This window comes from Lissotriton vulgaris, chromosome 8, assembly GCF_964263255.1.
Source record: "Lissotriton vulgaris chromosome 8, aLisVul1.2, whole genome shotgun sequence".
NCBI classification, from domain to species: Eukaryota; Metazoa; Chordata; class Amphibia; order Caudata; family Salamandridae; genus Lissotriton; species Lissotriton vulgaris.
The window spans coordinates 173,651,691-173,670,370 of NC_141696.1; the positions used below are offsets into that span (position 1 = coordinate 173,651,691).

The window sequence follows — 18,680 nt, forward strand, 5'->3', positions numbered from 1 at the left end:
GCAGACTACACTGCCTCCTAAGACCCGCAAGGGCGGATGGCAGCCATTGGCAGGCCTCTCATGCCAGGCATCGGGGGAGGGCGTGCAGCAGTGCACAACCCCGAATGTAGCTGTGTCCTCCTTTCAAACAGCTGGACAGTGTTACACAAAACAAGAAAATGGCGCAGGGCTCTGCACTCTTTTTAACACCTCATGCCACAATTATCTTGGCACAGGGAGAAATAGAGGTGCAAGGGAGGTAAATTCCCTGCACTAAAACCACGCGGTTCCAAAAGATGCCCCACCCTCATCCATGGAGTGCTGACTGCTGTCCCATTCGGCGCACACACGTGTGAAATATGCTGGCATCAACACTCTACCCACAAACACACACGATGGCAAACTGCTGCATAGTGAAATAAAGAGAATATATATGTCTATCAGGTGGCAAGTAGGATGCTGGCGTTAAAGCCTGTTTGTCTGTAGTGCCCACCATCCATTCTCTGGACACAGAAGGGCATGGGACTTCCAGAAGTGGTTAATTTGTAAAATAAAAAGCGCTGGGGCTCTCCTCAGGAGGCAGCACTAACAGGAGAAATAAGCTGGTGCAAACTGCCTCCTGACCAGAGCCCTGGCACTAATCATTCTGGAGAGGACTGGCCCTGATAGCTGGAGCTGATGATTTCGTAGCTGGGAAACCGGGTTCGAGTCTTAGCGTGGCTCAAAATCCTGTGATTATGGGGGAAATTGCCTGCCTTCCAAATGAATGGGTCCTTAATTGGTGCTAAAAGCACTGGTGCTGAGAATTAGGTGTCGGTGCTGAGCACCTGAAAGCCCCTGCTCAAATTAAGCACTGGCTTCCAGCTTCCTGCTTGCGTCTCCCCAGCTCTGGCTGACAATTCAGCCAGTCCTGCTTTTTCTACCGATAGCACTATGCACATTCGGCCTTCTTGCATCTCTTCCCCATGGACCTCCAGGCCCAGCATCTGGGATGCTGTGAGCTAAATTGCCAGGCCAAGCTAAGTGACCCATGCAGGGATGCCAGAGGCCCCACATTTCTAGGGCTGGGTGTTCAAGTGATAAATCCACCAATTGGTGGATGGCAATGGAACCACACGGACTGGTACCCCTAATAATATTCCATTGTTTGGCAGAAAAAGCAGCACTGCCAAGTGAACTGTTGCACAGCCATCCTTAGGTTACCTTACCATACCTGGATTTTATATCTCTTTTTTTTTCTGGTAAAAACGAAAGTTAAGTACCAAGACTCCAAAATCCACAACTAAATGAGCTACTCGCAGCTGTCAAGAACAGTCTGTGTGGAGGGTGCTACCTAGCAGCCTGGCACCACGTTTCCTGGCCTGGGTTTTCATTTGCCAACCTACTGGGTTATGGGATCTGTAGTTCTGAGTTGCTTCAATTAAACAACCTGACCGACACACCTGTTACCAGGGACTTGCATCAGAAAGGCCTAGGACTGGAAACAAGGTGCTTGGTGAGGTGGAGCCAGGTGAACCCCTCCTTCCGCAGGGATTTGGCTCTAGGGGTGCTTGTTGCTGGTCCACGGAGGACCTGGCATGGAAGTTCAGTCTGGATTGTTCCAATGAGGCACAGGGTAAAGACTGATTTGCATATGGCTGGGTCCAAACTGAGGTGGCGTAGTGGGCAAAAGAACGATGGATTTAACCCTGATCTTTTTACTGGGGGAGGACCTTTGCATTTTCAGCATTCCGTCGATCATTTGTTTGCTGTAACACTTGGACTCTAGGGATAACAGGGCAGAGATTGGACAATGGGGTCAATACCACAGGAATGGGGCACAGGGTTAAAAGTCACCGAGGTAGGACACAAGGGTTAACAGCACAGAGATAGGACATGAGGGTTAACAGCACAGGGATAGGGCCCTTGGGTTAACAGCGCAGGGATAGGGCATGAGGGTTAGCACAGAGATAGGGCACAAGGGTTAACAGCACAGGGATAGGACACGAGGGTTAACGGCACAGGGATAGAGCACTAGGGTTAACAGCGCAGGGATAGAGCACTAGGGTTAACAGTGCAGGGATTGGATACGAGGGTTAAAAGCGCAGGGATAGGATATGAGGGTTAACAGCGCAGGGATAGGACACAAGGGTTAAAAGTGCAGGGATTGGATACAAGGGTTAAAAGCGCAGGGATAGGACACAAGGGTTAACAGTGCAGGGATAGGGCACAAAGGTTAACAGCGCAGGGATAAGGCACTAGGGTTAACAGCGCAGGGATAGGGCACTAGGGTTAACAGGGCAGGGATAGGGCACTAGGGTTAACAGCGCAGGGATAAAGCACTAAGATAACAGCACAGGGATAGGACAGTAGGGTTAACAGCCCAAGTATAAGAGACTAGTGTTAACAGCGTAGGGGTAGGGCACTAGGGTTAATAGCCCAAGGATAAGACACGAGGGTTAACAGCTTTGAAAAGTGGTGAGTGTGTTCTCCACATAAAGTTACATCAGTTTTCCAAGATTAATATCCGTTCTTTCCAGATCATAAAATGGTGGACAGAGACATTTTTGTTTGCAGTGCAGTTCCTTTATTTTTATTTTTGTGCATAGAACAAGGACAGCCGACACGTGTTTCGCCCCCTCTTGGCGATTTGCACCGGGGCTTTCTCAAGGCTAAGTTGGCTAAATCACGTAGACAAATGTCGTTTCCACATATTAACAGTATCCCAAGTACGAAAATATAATTCTTCACGTTTAAAACAATTTTTGTTAGGTGAGTGCCTCTGGTCCTAAGGTTCTTCCGGCATGGCGGGTCTCAGGTTGAATCCCAGCGCTGGGATTCAACCCGAGACCCGCCATGCCGGAAGAACTGTTAATATGTGGAAACGACATTTGTCTACGTGATTTAGCCAACTTAGCCTTGAGAAAGCCCCGGCGCAAATCGCCAAGAGGGGGCGAAACACGTGTAGGCTGTCCTTGTTCTATGCACAAAAATAAAATTAAAGGAACTGCACTGCAAACAAAAATGTCTCTGTCCACCATTTTATGATCTGGAAAGAACGGATATTAATCTTGGAAAACTGATGTAACTTTATGTGGAGAACACACTCACCACTTTTCAAAACTGTCTCTTCATTTGAAGCTCAAGAGGTCCAGAGCTTCGAGTGTGTCTCCACCCACCTATCAACATTACTTATTCAAGTGTTGTTCAAGCCTTAAAATCCCTGGACCTTTGCTACCCCATTCACGAGGGTTAACAGCGCAGGGATAGAGCACTAGGGTTAACAGCGCAGGGATAGAGCACTAGGGTTAACAGAGCAGGGATAGGGCACTAGGGTTAATAGCCCAAGGATAAGACACAAGAGTTAACAGCGCAGGGATAGAGCACTAGGGTCAACAGAGCAGGGATAGGGCACTAGGGTTAATAGCCCAAGGATAAGACACGTGGGTTAACAGCGCAGGGATAGAGCACTAGGGTTAACAGCGCAGGGATAGAGCACTAGGGTTAACAGCGCAGGGATAGGGCACTAGGGTAACTGAGCAGGGATAGAGCACTAGGGTAACTGAGCAGGGATAGAGCACTAGGGTAACAGCGCAGGGATAGGGCACTAGGGTAACCGCGCAGGGATAGGACACTAGGGTTAATAGCCCAAGGATAAGAGACTAGGGTTAACAGCGTAGGGATAGGGCACCAGGGTTAATAACCCAAGGATAAGACACAAGGGTTAACAGCGTAGGGATAAGGCACTAGGGTTAATAACCCATGGATAAGACACAAGGGTTAACAGCGTAGGGATAGGGCACTAGGCTAACAGCGCAGGGATAGAGAAGTAGGGTTAACAGCACAGGGATAGGACACGAGGGTTAACAGTGCAGGGATAGAGCACTAGGGTTAACAGCACAGGGATAGGGCACTCGGGTTAACAGCGCAGGGATAGGGCACTCGGGTTAATAACCCAAGGATAAGACACAAGGGTTAACAGCGTAGGGATAGGGCACTAGGGTTAATAACCCATGGATAAGACACAAGGGTTAACAGCGTAGGGATAGGGCACTAGGCTAACAGCGCAGGGATAGAGAAGTAGGGTTAACAGCACAGGGATAGGACACGAGGGTTAACAGTGCAGGGATAGAGCACTAGGGTTAACAGCACAGGGATAGGGCACTCGGGTTAATAGCCCAAGGATAAGACACAAGGGTTAACAGCGTAGGGATAGGGCACTGGGGTTAATAACCCATGGATAAGACACAAGGGTTAACAGCACAGGGATAGGGCACTGGGGTTAATAACCCATGGATAAGACACAAGGGTTAACAGCACAGGGATAGGGCACTAGGGTTAACAGCGCAGGGATAGGGCACTAGGGTTAACAGCGCAGGGATAGGGCACTAGGGTTAATAGCCCTGGGAGTGAGAAGGTGCCTTTAGAGTGCTGTCTGAGCTGCTCCAGCCGTGCCTTGAGTAGAAGGATGGGGCAGTATCTGCAGCTCTCTACATTGCTCGCAAATAAGGCAAAGGTGGCAATAGAAGCACCTTTTTTGCTTTGGGGGGATAGAAGGGCAGCGTGCTGAATCAGGCGTTTGAACATGCCACCACCCCTGTAGGGCGAAGGGAGTGTGATGAGTTCAGGGCCCTGGGCGGACGGGAATAGCCTCCTGGTACAAGGTGGTTATGAGGAAGGCAGTGCCAAGGAATGAAAAGCTGAGAAGAGGACATCCTCCCGCAGTGTGTGGCTGTGAGGAGGGCAGCATCCTGCAGAGTATAGCTGTGAGAAGGGCAGTGTGTGGCTGTGAGGAGGGCAGCATCCTGCAGAGTAAAGCTGTGAGAAGGGCAGTGTGTGGCTGTGAGGAGGGCAGCATCCTGCAGAGTAAAGCTGTGAGAAGGGCAGTGTGTGGCTGTGAGGAGGGCAGCATCCTGCAGAGTAAAGCTGTGAGAAGGGCAGTGTGTGGCTGTGAGGAGGGCAGCATCCTGCAGAGTAAAGCTGTGAGAAGGGCAGTGTGTGGCTGTGAGGAGGGCAGCATCCTGCAGTGTTTAGTTGTGAGATGGGCAGCATCCTGCAGTGGGTGGTTGAGAGTAGGACAATATCCTGCTGTGTATTGTTGTGAGAAAAGACAGCATCCTGCAGTATGTGTTTATGAGAAGAGCAGCATCCTGCAGTGCTTAGTTGTGAGTAGGGCAGCATCCTGCAGTGTGTGGTTGTGAGAAGGGAAGCATCCTGCAGAGTATAGCTGTGAAAAGGCAGCCTCCTGCAGTGTTTATGGTTGTGAGTAGGACACCATCCTAAAGTGTTTTGTAGTGAGAAGGGCAGCATCCTAAAGTGAGTGGTTGTGAGATGGGGAGCATCCTGCAGTGGTTGGTGTGAGGGGGCAGCATCCTGCAGTGGGTGGTTGAGAGTAGGACAGCATTCTTCAGTGTTTAGTTGTGAGAAGGGCAGTATCCCGCAGTGTTTATTGCTGTGAGTAGGACGGCATCCTGCAGTGTGTGATTGTGAGTAGGACAGCATCCTGCAGTGTGTGGTTGTGAGGAAGGACAGCACCCTACATTGATGTGGTTGTAAGAAGGGCAGCATTCTGCAGTGTGTGGTTGTGAGAAAGGACAGCATCCTGCAGTGTGTGGTTGAGAGTAGGACAGCATTCTTCAGTGTTTAGTTGTGAGAAGGGCAGTATCCCGCAGTGTTTATTGCTGTGAGTAGGACAGCATCCTGCAGTGTGTGATTGTGAGTAGGACAGCATCCTGCAGTGTGTGGTTGTGAGAAGGGCAGTATCCTGAAGTGTTTAGTAGTGAACAGGACAGTATCCTGCTGTGTTTAGTTGTGGGTAGGGCAGTATCACACAGTGTTTATAGTTGTGAGAAGGACAGCATCCTGCAGTGTGTGGTTGTGAGAATGGATAGCATCCTACAGTGTGTGGTTGTAAGAAGGACAGCATACTGCAGTGTATGGTTGTGAGAAGGGAAATTTCCTACAGTGTTTAGTTGTGGGATTGGCTACATCCTGCAGTGTGTGGTTGGGAGAAGGGCAATATCCTGTAGTGTTTAGTTGTGAGAAGGGCATCATCCTGCAGTGTTTAGTTTTGAGAACGACAGCATCCTGCAGTGTTTGGTTGTGAGAAATGAATTGAAATGTATATGTATGTGAATTGATATTTTTGTATTGCTGAGTTAATGTTTCCTGAACTATTGTTAGGATTATATATGGTTGTGAGAAAGGACAGCATTCTGCAATGTGTGGTTGTGAGAAGCACAGCATCCTGCAGTGTTTAGTTGTGAGAAGGACTGTACCCCACAGTGTTTATAGTTGTGAGTAGGACAGCATCCTGCAGTTTGTGGTTGTGAGAAAGGCAATATCCTGCAGTGTTTAGTTGTGAGAAGGGCAGCATCTTGCAGTGTTTAGTTGTGAGATGGGCTACATCCTGCAGTGTGTGGTTGTGAAGAGGGCAATATCCTGCAGTGTTTAGTTTTGAGAAGGGCTGTATCCCGCAGTGTTTATAGTTGTGAGTGTGACAGCATCCTGGTGTGTGTTATTGCGAGGAGGACAGCACCCTACAGTGTGTGGTTGTGAGTAGGACAGCATCCTGCAGTGTGTGGTTGGCAGAAGGCAGCATCCTGCAGTGTTTAGTTGTGAGAAGGGCTGTATCCCGGAGTGTTTATAGTTGTGAGTGGGACAGCATCCTGCAGTGTGTGGTGTAAGAACGGACAGCACCATCAGTGAGTGGTTGTGAGAAGGCAGCATCTTGTAGTATGTGGGTGTGAAGAGTGCAGTACCCTATAAGGACGGGTGGATGGAACGCACTCTTCAGGTTTAGGAGAAAGGAAGGGGCCACGGTGTTGCATTGGGCAGTTGGAAGGAGGAACGCAGCCTGTACTGAGTAGATGAGAGGAAAGGATGGATGGGATAGGCCCAGCATCCCACAGGGTGGATGGGAGTAGAGCAGCATCCCACAGTGATGGATGGGAGGAGAGCTACATCCCACGGTGATGGATGGGAGGAGAGCTGCATCCCACGGTGATGGATGGGAGGAGAGCAGCATCCCACGGTGATGGATGGGAGGAGAGCAGCATCCCACGGTGATGGATGGGAGGAGAGCAGCATCCCACGGTGTTGGATGGGAGTAGAGCAGCATCCCACGGTGTTGGATGGGAGTAGAGCAGCATCCCACAGGGATGGATAGGAGGAGAGCAGCATCCCACAGGGTGGATGGGAGTAGAGCAGCATCCCACAGTGATGGATGGGAGGAGAGCTACATCCCACGGTGATGGATGGGAGGAGAGCTGCATACCACGGTGATGGATGGGAGGAGAGCAGCATCCCACGGTGATGGATGGGAGGAGAGCAGCATCCCACGGTGATGGATGGGAGGAGAGCAGCATCCCACGGCGTTGGATGGGAGTAGAGCAGCATCCCACAGGGATGGATGGGAGGAGAGCAGCATCCCACGGTGATGGATGGGAGGAGAGCAGCATCCCACGGTGATGGATGGGAGTAGAGCAGCATCCCACAAGGATGTATGGGATAGGCCCAGCATCCCACAGGGATGTATGGGATAGGTCCAGCATCCCACAGGGATGTATGGGATAGGCCCAGCATCCCACAGGGATGTATGGGATAGGTCCAGCATCCCACAGGGATGTATGGGATAGGCCCAGCATCCCACAGGCGTGTATGGGATAGGCCCAGCATCCCACAGGGATGGATGGGAGAAGAGCAGCATCCCACAGCGACGGATGGGAGGAGAGCAGCATTCCACAGTGATGGATGGGAGGAGAGCAGCATCCCACCCACCGGGATTGATGGGAGGAGAGCAGCATCCCACCCACAGGGATGGATGAAAGGAGAGCAACATCCCACAGGGATGGATGGGAGGAGAGCAGCATCCCACAGGGTTGGATGGCAGGAGAGCAGCATCCCACAGGGATGGATAGGAGGAGAGCAGCATCCCCCAGGGATGGATGGGTGGAGAGCAGCATCCCACGGGGATGGATGGGAGGAGAGCAACATTTCACAGGGATGGGTGGTAGTAGAGCATCATCCTACAGAGATGGATGGAGGAGAGCAGCATCCTACAGGGATGGATGGGAGGAGAGCAGCATCCCACAGGGATGAATGGGAGGAGAGCAACATCCCACAGGGATGGATGGAGGAGAGCAGCATCCCACTGGGATGGATAGGAGGAGAGCAGCATTCCTCAGTGATGAATGGGAGGAGAGCAACATCCCACAGGGATGGATGGAGGAGAGCAGCATCCACAGGGATGGATGGGAGGAGAGCAGCATCCCACAGGGATGAATGGGAGGAGAGCAGCATCCCACTGGGATGGATAGGAGGAGAGCAGCATCCCATTGGGATGGATAGGAGGAGAGCAGCATTCCTCAGTGATGGATGGGAGGAGAGCAGCATCCCACGGGGATGGATGGAGGAGAGCAGCCCCCCAGAGGGATGGATGGGAGGAGAGCAGCATCCCACAGGGATGGATGGGAGGAGAGCAACATCTCACAGGGATGGATGGGAGGAGAGCAGCATCCCACAGGGATGGATGCGAGGTGAGCAGCATCCCTCAGTGATGGATGGAGGAGAGCAACATCTCACAGGGATGGATGGGAGGAGAGCAACATCCCACAGGGGTGGATGGAGGAGAGCAACATCTCACAGGGATGGATGGTAGTAGAGCAACATCCCACAGGGTTAGATGGAGGAGAGCAGCATCCCGCAGGGATGGATGGAGGAGAGCAGCGCCCCACAGGGATGGATGGATGAGAGCAACACCCCACAGTGATGGATGGGAGGAGAGCAGCCTCCTGCAGGGGTAGATAGGAGGGCATCTGCCCGTGGTAATGAATATCAGGAGATGAGGGTCCTGCACTGGTGGACAGCGCGCAGGCGCGGTAGGAGTTGAACCCAGTGCTCACTGTTTTGGGTGGTTGGAGGTAGCGGCTGGCAGAGCAGCGGTAGCTCCCAGCAATTGGGAGAAAATGTGTGTGAAAACAATTCAACACCAGCAGCACACGGCATTAGGTGGTTTGGGAACAGGCAGACTAGAACCAGCAGCACACGGCATTAGGTGGTTGGGAAGCAGGCAGACTAGAACCAGCAGCACACTGCATAAGGTGGTTGGGGAACAGGCAGACTAGAACCAACAGCACACTGCATAAGGTGGTGGGGGAACAGGCAGACTAGAACCAGCAGCACACTGCATAAGGTGGCTGGGGAACAGGCAGACTAGAACCAGCAGCACACTGCATAAGGTGGTTGGGGAACAGGCAGACTAGAACCAGCAGCACACTGCATTAGGTGGTTGGGAAGCAGGCAGACTAGAACCAGCAGCACACTGCATAAGGTGGTTGGGGAACAGGCAGACTAGAACCAGCAGCACACTGCATAAGGTGGTTGAGGAACATGCAGACCAGAACCAGCAGCACACTGAATAAGGTGGTTGAGGAACATGCAGACCAGAACCAACAACACACTCTATAAGGTGGTTGGCGAACAGGCAGACCAGAACCAGCAGCACACTGAATAAGGTGGTTGGGGAACAGGCAGACTAGAACCAGCAGCACACTGCATAAGGTGGTTGGCGAACAGGCAGACTAGAACCAGCAGCACACTGCCTTTGATGCACAGGAGACTGACAGAGAAAAAACAAAAACACACCGCAGGAAGTGGGCAGGAAGCAGCCAAGTAAGCACCAACCTTGCATAGGAGGCTGGCTGGTTGGCTTGAACTGGATGGATGGGGGTTGGCACAGCAGCTCCAACAGCTGTCCTGAGTTAATGGAGGCTGGCACAACTCAACTAGCAGCACTCTGCACTGGGTGAAGCTGGCGGGGCAGCATCAGGAACACGAGCTTGGGGGGTGGCGAGGAAGCCAGGGCAGCACTCTGCCCTGGATGAAGGCGCGGGCATAGGAGCCCAGCAACAGCTCCTTAGGGTGGAAGGAGGCTGCGGAGCATCACCCTCCACAGGGTGGAAGGAGGCTGGCAGAGCATCACCCTCCACAGGGTGAAAGGAGGCTGGCAGAGCATCACCCTCCACAGGGTGGAAGGAGGCTGCAGAGCATCACCCTCCACAGGGTGGAAGGAGGCTGGCAGCGCATCACCCTCCACAGGGTGGAAGGAGGCTGGCAGTGCATCACCCTCCACAGGGTGGAAGGAGGCTGCAGAGCATCACCCTCCACAGGGTGGAAGGAGGCTGCAGAGCATCACCCTCCACAGGGTGGAAGAAGGCTGCAGAGCATCACCCTCCACAAGGTGGAAGGAGGCTGGCAGAGCATCACCCTCCACAGGGTGGAAGGAGGCTGGCAGAGCATCACTCTCCACAGGGTGGAAGGGCCTGGCAGAGCATCACCCTCCACAGGGTGGATGGAGGCTGGCAGAGCATCACCCTCCACAGGGTGGATGGAGGCTGGCAGAGCATCACCCTCCACAGGGTGGATGGAGGCTGGCAGAGCATCACCCTCCACAGGGTGGAAGGAGGCTCCAGAGCATCACCCTCCACAGGGTGGAAGGAGGCTGCAGAGCATCACCCTCCACAGGGTGGAAGGAGGCTCCAGAGCATCACCCTCCACAGGGTGGAAGGAGGCTGGGAGAGCATCACCCTCCACAGGGTGGAAGGAGGCTGCAGAGCATCACCCTCCACAGGGTGGAAGGAGGCTCCAGAGCATCACCCTCCACAGGGTGGAAGGAGGCTGGGAGAGCATCACCCTCCACAGGGTGGAATGAGGCTGCAGAGCATCACCCTCCACAGGGTGGAAGGAGGCTCCAGAGCATCACCCTCCACAGGGTGGAAGGAGGCTCCAGAGCATCACCCTCCACAGGGTGGAAGGAGGCTGGGAGAGCATCACCCTCCACAGGGTGGAAGGAGGCTGCAGAGCATCACCCTCCACAAGGTGGAAGGAGGCTGCAGAGCATCACCCTCCACAGGGTGGAATGAGGCTCCAGAGCATCACCCTCCACAGGGTGGAAGGAGGCTCCAGAGCATCACCCTCCACAGGGTGGAAGGAGGCTGGCAGAGCATCACCCTCCACAGGGTGGAAGGGGCTGGCAGAGCATCACCCTCCACAGGGTGGATAGAGGCTGCAGAGCATCACCCCCCACAGGGTGGAAGGAGGCTCCAGAGCATCACCCCCCACAGGGTGGAAGGAGGCTGCAGAGCATCACCCTCCACAGGGTGGAAGGGCCTGGCAGAGCATCACCCTCCACAGGGTGGATGGAGGCTGGCAGAGCATCACCCTCCACAGGGTGGATGGAGGCTGGCAGAGCATCACCCTCCACAGGGTGGAAGGAGGCTGGCAGAGCATCGCCCTCCACATGGTGGAAGGAGGCTGGCAGAGCATCGCCCTCCACATGGTGGAAGGAGGCTGGCAGAGCATCACCCTCCACAGGGTGGAAGGAGGCTGGCAGAGCATCGCCCTCCACATGGTGGAAGGAGGCTGGCAGAGCATCACCCTCCACAAGGTGGAAGGAGGCTGCAGAGCATCACCCTCCACAGGGTGGAAGGAGGCTGGCAGAGCATCACTCTCCACAGGTCACCCTCCACAGGGTGGAAGGAGGCTGGCAGAGCATCACTCTCCACAGGGTGGAAGGAGGCTGGCAGAGCATCACTCTCCACAGGGTGGATGGAGGCTGGCAGAGCATCGCCCTCCACATGGTGGAAGGAGGCTGGCAGAGCATCACTCTCCACAGGGTGGAAGGGCCTGGCAGAGCATCACCCTCCACAGGGTGGATGGAGGCTGGCAGAGCATCACCCTCCACAGGGTGGAAGGAGGCTGGCAGAGCATCGCCCTCCACAGGGTGGAAGGGGGCTGGCAGAGCATCACCCTCCACAGGGTGGAAGGAGGCTGGGAGAGCATCACCCTCCACAGGGTTGAAGGAGGCTGGGAGAGCATCACCCTCCACAGGGTGGAAGGAGGCTGGGAGTGCATCACCCTCCACAGGGTGGAAGGAGGCTGGCAGACCATCACCCTCCACAGGGTGGAAGGAGGCTGGCAGACCATCACCCTCCACAGGGTTGAAGGAGGCTGGGAGAGCATCACCCTCCACAGGGTGGAAAGAGGCTGGGAGAGCATCACCCTCCACAGGGTGGAAAGAGGCTGGGAGAGCATCACCCTCCACAGGGTGGAAGGAGGCTGGGAGAGCATCACCCTCCACAGGGTGGAAGGAGGCTGGGAGAGCATCAACCTCCACAGGGTGGAAGGAGGCTGGGAGAGCATCACCCTCCACAGGGTGGAAGGAGGCTGGGAGAGCATCACCCTCCACAGGGTGGAAGGGGGCTGGCAGAGCATCACCCTCCACAGGGTTGAAGGAGGCTGGGAGAGCATCACCCTCCACAGGGTGGAAGGAGGCTGGGAGAGCATCACCCTCCACAGGGTGGAAGGAGGCTGGGAGAGCATCACCCTCCACAGGGTGGAAGGGGGCTGGCAGAGCATCACCATCCACAGGGTTGAAGGAGGCTGGGAGAGCATCACCCTCCACAGGGTGGAAGGAGGCTGGCAGAGCAGCACACTGCACAGGGTAGAAGAAGGCTGGCAGAGCGGTGCCCTGGCACAGGGTGGAAGGAGACTGAAAGAACGGCACTCTGCTTGGGTGTAAGGGGGCTGGCAGAGCTGTGCCCTGCAGGGGATGGAAGGAGGCTGGCAGAGCGGCACGCTGCACAGGGTGGAAGGAGGCTGGCAGAGCGGTGCCTTGCACAGGGTGGAAGAAGACTGACAGAATGGAACTCTGCTCAGGGTGGAAGGGGGCTGGCAGAGCAGTGTCCTGCTGAGGGTGGAAAGAGGCTGGCAGAGCGGCACGCTGCACAGGGTGGAAGGGAGCTAGCAGAGCAGTGCCCTGCACAGGGTGGAAGGTGGCTGGCAGAGCTGCGTCCTCCTCAGGGTGGAAAGAGGCTGGCAGAGCCTCCACTGGGTGGAAGGAGGCTGGCAGAGCCTCCACAGGGTGGAAGGAGGTTGGTAGAGCGGCGCCCTCCTCGGGGTGGAAGGAGGCTGGCAGAGTGGCGCCATGTACGGGGTGGAAGGAGGCTGGCAAAGCAGTGCCCTGCACATGGTGGATGGTGGCTGGCAGAGCATCACCCTGCACAGAGTGGAAGGAGTTTGGCAGAGCTGCGCCCTCCTCAGGGTGGAAGGAGGCTGGCAGAGCCTCCACAGGGTGGAATGAGGCTGGCAGAGCGGTGCCTTGCACAGGGTGGGAGGAGACTGACAGAATGGCACTCTGCTCAGGGTGGAAGGGGGCTGGCAGAGCGGCGCCATGCACGGGGTGGAAGGAGGCTGGCAGAGCGGCACGCTGCATTGGATGGGCAGGCACCGCGCCTCAACCTCTATCGCAGCCTGGGAGCTCCGACCTGCGCTCAGCAGCAGGAGGGGGCTCACGAGTCTACTGTGCTCCGGGGAGGGGGTTGGTTAACCAGAGACACGTGGGGCTGTTGAGTAAGAGGCACGAGTCGGAGTTAAAGCTGAACCTATAACATACAACCGCACACCCTCCCTTGTAACACACCGTGTAAACACGCTGCTCCCACCAGACCTTTAGGAGACTTCACCTTAATCACACCGTTAAACATACAGAAAAGCAGCGACGATCATTGGCCTGTTTATCAATTGTGCAGTTGGTGCAGTAGCACCGGGGTCCCGTGCTCTGAGAGTCCTATTGCATTCCACATGACTGTATTTTTTTAAGGGGTGCATTTGGCTTCCATGGAGGCCCGTGCCACGCTTGCTACACCACTGGTGGCCACGGAAGTGTTGCAGAGCCCTAGACATATATATATATATATATATATATATATATATATATATATATATATATATATATATATATATATATATATATATACACACACACACACACATACCAATTGTCCCCTACGTCTTGCGTATCATCTCCAGACAGCCCGGGCTTTGAACCGACGCCACCTCTGTAGGCTAGGCATGACCTGTCATGGAAGACCTGCACGTCTCAGAATGCAACGAGTTTGTGCCTAAAAAGTCTAAAAAGTCTGGGCTTGCTGAAGATTTACTACAAGGCACGGGAGACCTGGCAGCTCTGTGGCCTGGCTTGTCCTGTGCCCGTGCTGCCTTCATTAATCCTCGCTGCAGGTGTGAAGTGAGGCCAATCACTACTAAAACCAGGACATGTAGCACCGAGGCTCGCTTTCATGGCGCCTCCCCCTCAGATTCGGGCTTTGAAGCCGAGTGTGGCAAATCCCAGACGAAAATATAATACAGACGACAACAACACGCGCAGCAGAACGAGCCGCATATTAATGATTAAAAAGAAGAGGTGGGAGGGGGCAAATCACTACAACTGTCCTCGCAGGATGCTAATTCCGACCCCATCCACAACATTCGGGCACCGCAGCTGGTCAAGAGCTGGCAGCACAGACAGGCTGCGGGGCTGTCAAAGGGAGGGGGTCTCTGCGAGGCCACACAAGGCAGGGGCAGATCAGCCATAGGCACCCGTGATCCCTGCCCTGGTTATCATGGGAGGGGCGGGGGTCTCCGTAGAGTCACGAGCAGAGACATACCCAGGGGAAGGGGGCTGCCTCCAGCTGCATAAACAGGCGCTTACCATTCCGAGGGGGTCCGGGCAGCCGTCCCCGCGTTCCATCGCAGGCTGGGAGTGCTCTGTGCCCCGGGAATAACCCCCAAGGGCGGGCAGGGGGATCCGAAAGGCGACCCTGCGCCAGCAGTAGCCCGGCTCGCCCACTTGCAGGTCCAAGCCTCCCAGGCAGGCTTTGAAGTCTGGTAGTACGCGGGGGTTGCAGGCAGGGGCCCGCTTCCAGAAGCGATCGCCTCTCTGAGCAGCAGCCCCAGCTCACCGGCCTGCAGCGTCCAAGCCTCCCAGGCAGGCTCCGAAGTCCGGTGGTACCCGGGGGGCTCACCCAGGCTTCCAGAAGCGATCTCCTCCCAGCAGCAGCCCCGGATCGCCAATCCACGCTCCCTTGCTTAGATCGCGCAGTAGGGGCAGGTTGCGAGGTCCTGCAGCAGGCGAGGCGCACACACGGGCAGGCAGCTTGGTTCCCAAACCATCCACTTTCAGCAGCTTTCTACCAATCTGACGGATTCACGCCCCCCGTGCTCGCTGTACGTGTCACAAGGGCATTCTTGAGGGCTTGGAGTACGGGGCGCATTAAAATACATACAGACAAGGGCTGGACCAGAGATGCATCCACTGTCAGCAGCTGCAGCAGCAGCCTATCGCTCCGCAGGATCCCGGGCTCCCATCCTCCTGGCTCATCACAGATCCACGGTCAAGAAAAAGAGCCCCCCAGGCGCGCGCTCCCGCCGGCCAGCCTCAGTATCCTCCCGAGCCCCAGCACCAAGCGCTGCAATCCGTAGGCTCCTCCGGCATCCCCGGTCCCCGTACTCCGAGGCGCGCGCGCACGCCGCTACAATGAGTGGGGCAGGCTCCAATCCCACACTGCCTGGGAAGGGAATGACAGGCTCGCATGCGTTCAAAGACGGCCTGTACCACTCCGGCGGAGGAGGAAGGGGGGAGCCAAGCTTCCCAGCTCCCAGGCGATGCTGCCAGTCCGCGGCCTCATCCCTGCGCGGAGCACCTGCAGGTGGCCCAGTCCCAAGCACCACAGGAACCAGTGCTTAATTTGAGCTAGTGGTTACAGGTGGGACCCACCAACACTCATATGTGGGGACCAGCACTTATTTTTCCTCATGAGACTTTGACCCCGCGCAAAAGAGAGAGAGCCACACAAGGGGGAAAGAAGGAGTCAAACAAACACAAAAAAGTATCAAAAGGAGAAAGTAGGAATCTGCAAAAGTGAGTTAAAGGGGAAGGTAGTGTCTGGTGGCGAATTAAAGAAGCATACTGGGAAATCAAGACTACACAGCCTTTTATTCCAGGCTCTGACATTCAAAGCTCCCTCCGTAGGCTTTTGAAGTATACAAAAAATGATGGATAGAATAATCTAATCAATCTTAGCCACTGTTAATTACTCTGGCCGCATCCATCGTTATTTTGCACACCATGCCACCTCAGTTTGAACCCAGCCATATGCAAATCAGTCTTGACCCTTGTTAGAAATTGGGTTTCTGTCTGGAAAAGGTATATACCCGGTCCAAGCAAAAGCCACAATCCTAGCCAGGGTAGGCTGGTACACCGTAACGGTAATCTGTGCTCACCCTCTGGTAGTTTGGCACAGAACAGTCAGGCTTATCTAAAGACGCAATTTGTAAAGTATTTCTGCAACACAATCACACAGTAACACAATGAATGCACCACAAAAAGACTCCACACACATTTAGAAATGTAGATTGTTTTATTCTGAACAAAACAAGACCAAAGCGCCAAATATCCAATGTATAGATTTTGAGCTATTGAATTTCAAAAAAGTAAAAGCAGTAAAACGCTTAGAAGCAAGTAGTGTTGAAAAGATTACATTACGTCGCACTGGACCTGAGCACAGTCAAAGGTCAGGCCGACCTTGATAGAGCACCGGCTAGATACAAGACCCACACAGGCCCTGGTGAACAACGTACCTTTCCTGGTGTCAACAGCGAGATGCGTCGATCTTCTTCACGCTCTGGTTCCCAAAATGTGTGCCATAGCCGGGAAGCATCGAGCGATGCACCAGATTCTGCCATGCGATTGAGGGATTGTGTCGATATCACCAAGGTGCAGTAGCAGCGATACGGTGTACGATGCATGAATCTTTGGAGGCAAAGGCACTGGTTCCGATATAATCCTCCGATTCTACTTCCGTAACTGGGTCGATGGACTGGTTCTGCTACATGCAGACAGGTGATGTGTCAACATCTGTGTTGCAAGTATCTGAACCACTTTCAGTGAGCCAGGCACAGGAGCAGGGGTAGAGACTTTGATATCTCAGAGTCTCCAGCAACAGGAGACATGCCAACAAACCCTTAGAGATCACTTGGAGTGAAGGCAGAGTCCAGCTTGCCTTTAGCAGAGTGAGAGAGCAACAAGGCAACAAACAGAAAAGCAGGTCTTCCATAGCAGCAGTCCAGCAGTACAGCAGCACAGCAGTTCTTCTGGCAGAGCTTCACTTACAAGTTCAGTAGTGTCTGTTTTGATGGGGTCAGAGACCCAGTACTTATACCCAAAAGTGCCTTTGATGTGGGTAGGACTTCAAATCAGGTCTCTGCAGTGCACAGGTTCCCTTTTCTTCCCAGCCCTGTCTGCCAGGCTATCTGTAGGGGTTAAATCAGCCCTTTGTGTGAGGCAGGACACTATCTATTGCAGTGAATTGATAGCTCCTCCCTTCCATCCTGCCCAGGCAAGGCCATCAGAATGCAGATGTATGTAGATCAGTACTCAGACACACCTATCCTTTCTGTGTTGTCGCTGTCCAGAGGGAATGCACGAAGTGTTGCTGTCGCCCACCTCAGACGTGTATTGGAGACAGGCTGTCAGGCACAAAGAGCAGTAAGTGCAGATTAATGTTCACTTTCTAATAGTGGAACTACTAAAATAGTAATGTTAAATCCACTTCACCAGTACGGAGGATTTATCATTACCATTCCAAAGATATACAACATGAAAAAGCTACTGCTCTCTGATCAGGAATTGTAATTTAAAAGTGTATTAAGGAATTCCAAATGTTAACCTATGAGAGGAGTAGGTTTCACAGTAGTGAAAAACAAAATAGGCTGTTTGTCACTACCAGGGCACACAAAACTTAAAAGTACATGCCCTACCTTTTACCTACATAGCACCCTGCCCATAGGGGTTCCTAGGGCCTACCATAGTGGTGACTTATATGTATATCATATCATATCATACTAGCTTTATTCGATTTTTTGTTTAAAATCATAAAAGCATACATTTAAAAACACTCATATCAAAAATTACATACAAAAGCACAAAATGGCAAAAAGATAAAATGTCTATGCTACATGAATAAATTCCTTTGTTTCATAGTAAAATTCATGATTTTCCATACCCATGGTCATTGTACATTGTTACAGGGTAATTGAAGGCGGAAAAGCCATGGCCACAGGGTGCACGGGTATTTTTGCTCCTCGAGTGAGCCAACTCTGCCCTTAGTTTTAGGCGCGGGGACTATGCCATGCTTGGATAAAAGTCACGTAAGTCCCAGACGGATATAGGGCCAACACCTTCACGGGGGTACAAAGTTCGCAGGTAGGGAACGACTGAACTGTTTCTAAATTTTATTAAAACAAGGTCCCCGTCGATGTCTTTTTTTAGGGGACCTAGCCAGCCCACCCTTCTAACAGCCATGATGGTACCATCCGATCCTAGTGGCAGGGGCCTGTTTTTAGTTAGCCAATGCGTGACTTTGTTAAGTAAGTCTTGTTCCCGCTCAATTTTCCCACTTTTGAGTGCGGGAACTCCCGCAAGAACGCACACAAAGGGTACAGCCTCTAGGGGTAGCTGTATGTGTGTTGGTTTATTAGGCTCTACTCTTGTAACAGTATATTGTATAGGTCCGGATTTGGGGTTAATTTTAGGGGCATTAGGGGGTGAAGGGATAGGGGCTAAGAAGTGAGTTTGAGTGTTACTGCTTGTACCAGGTGGGTTGGGACAGATTGGTGTTACAGGTTTTTCAGTACATATTTGGCTGTTCTTAATACATTTCTCTATTCCCAGCAGCCTATCCTCTAGGGTGGAAATTTTGTCAATGAGTGGCGAAATGAGTGAGCCAACCATTTGTTCAATCTGGGCCAGAAAGTTCGAATTGAGAGATGTTACCAATTGGTCCATTTTTTCTTCCAATTTTAGAAAGGGGTTAGTTGCAGTC

At 53.4% G+C, this 18,680-nt stretch overlaps 1 protein-coding gene across 1 annotated transcript in view; it reads right to left on the minus strand.

Annotated features, from left to right (window-relative positions):
• The window catches only part of TENM4 (teneurin transmembrane protein 4), a 1,632,468-nt gene extending 1,617,852 nt beyond the window's left edge, over window positions 1–14,616 (minus strand). The window contains exon 1 of the mRNA XM_086933907.1: window positions 14,510–14,616. The gene's annotated coding sequence lies outside the window, so the exon portion shown is untranslated. The remainder of the gene's footprint in view (window positions 1–14,509) is intronic.
• Between the last annotated feature and the right edge of the window lie 4,064 nt (window positions 14,617–18,680).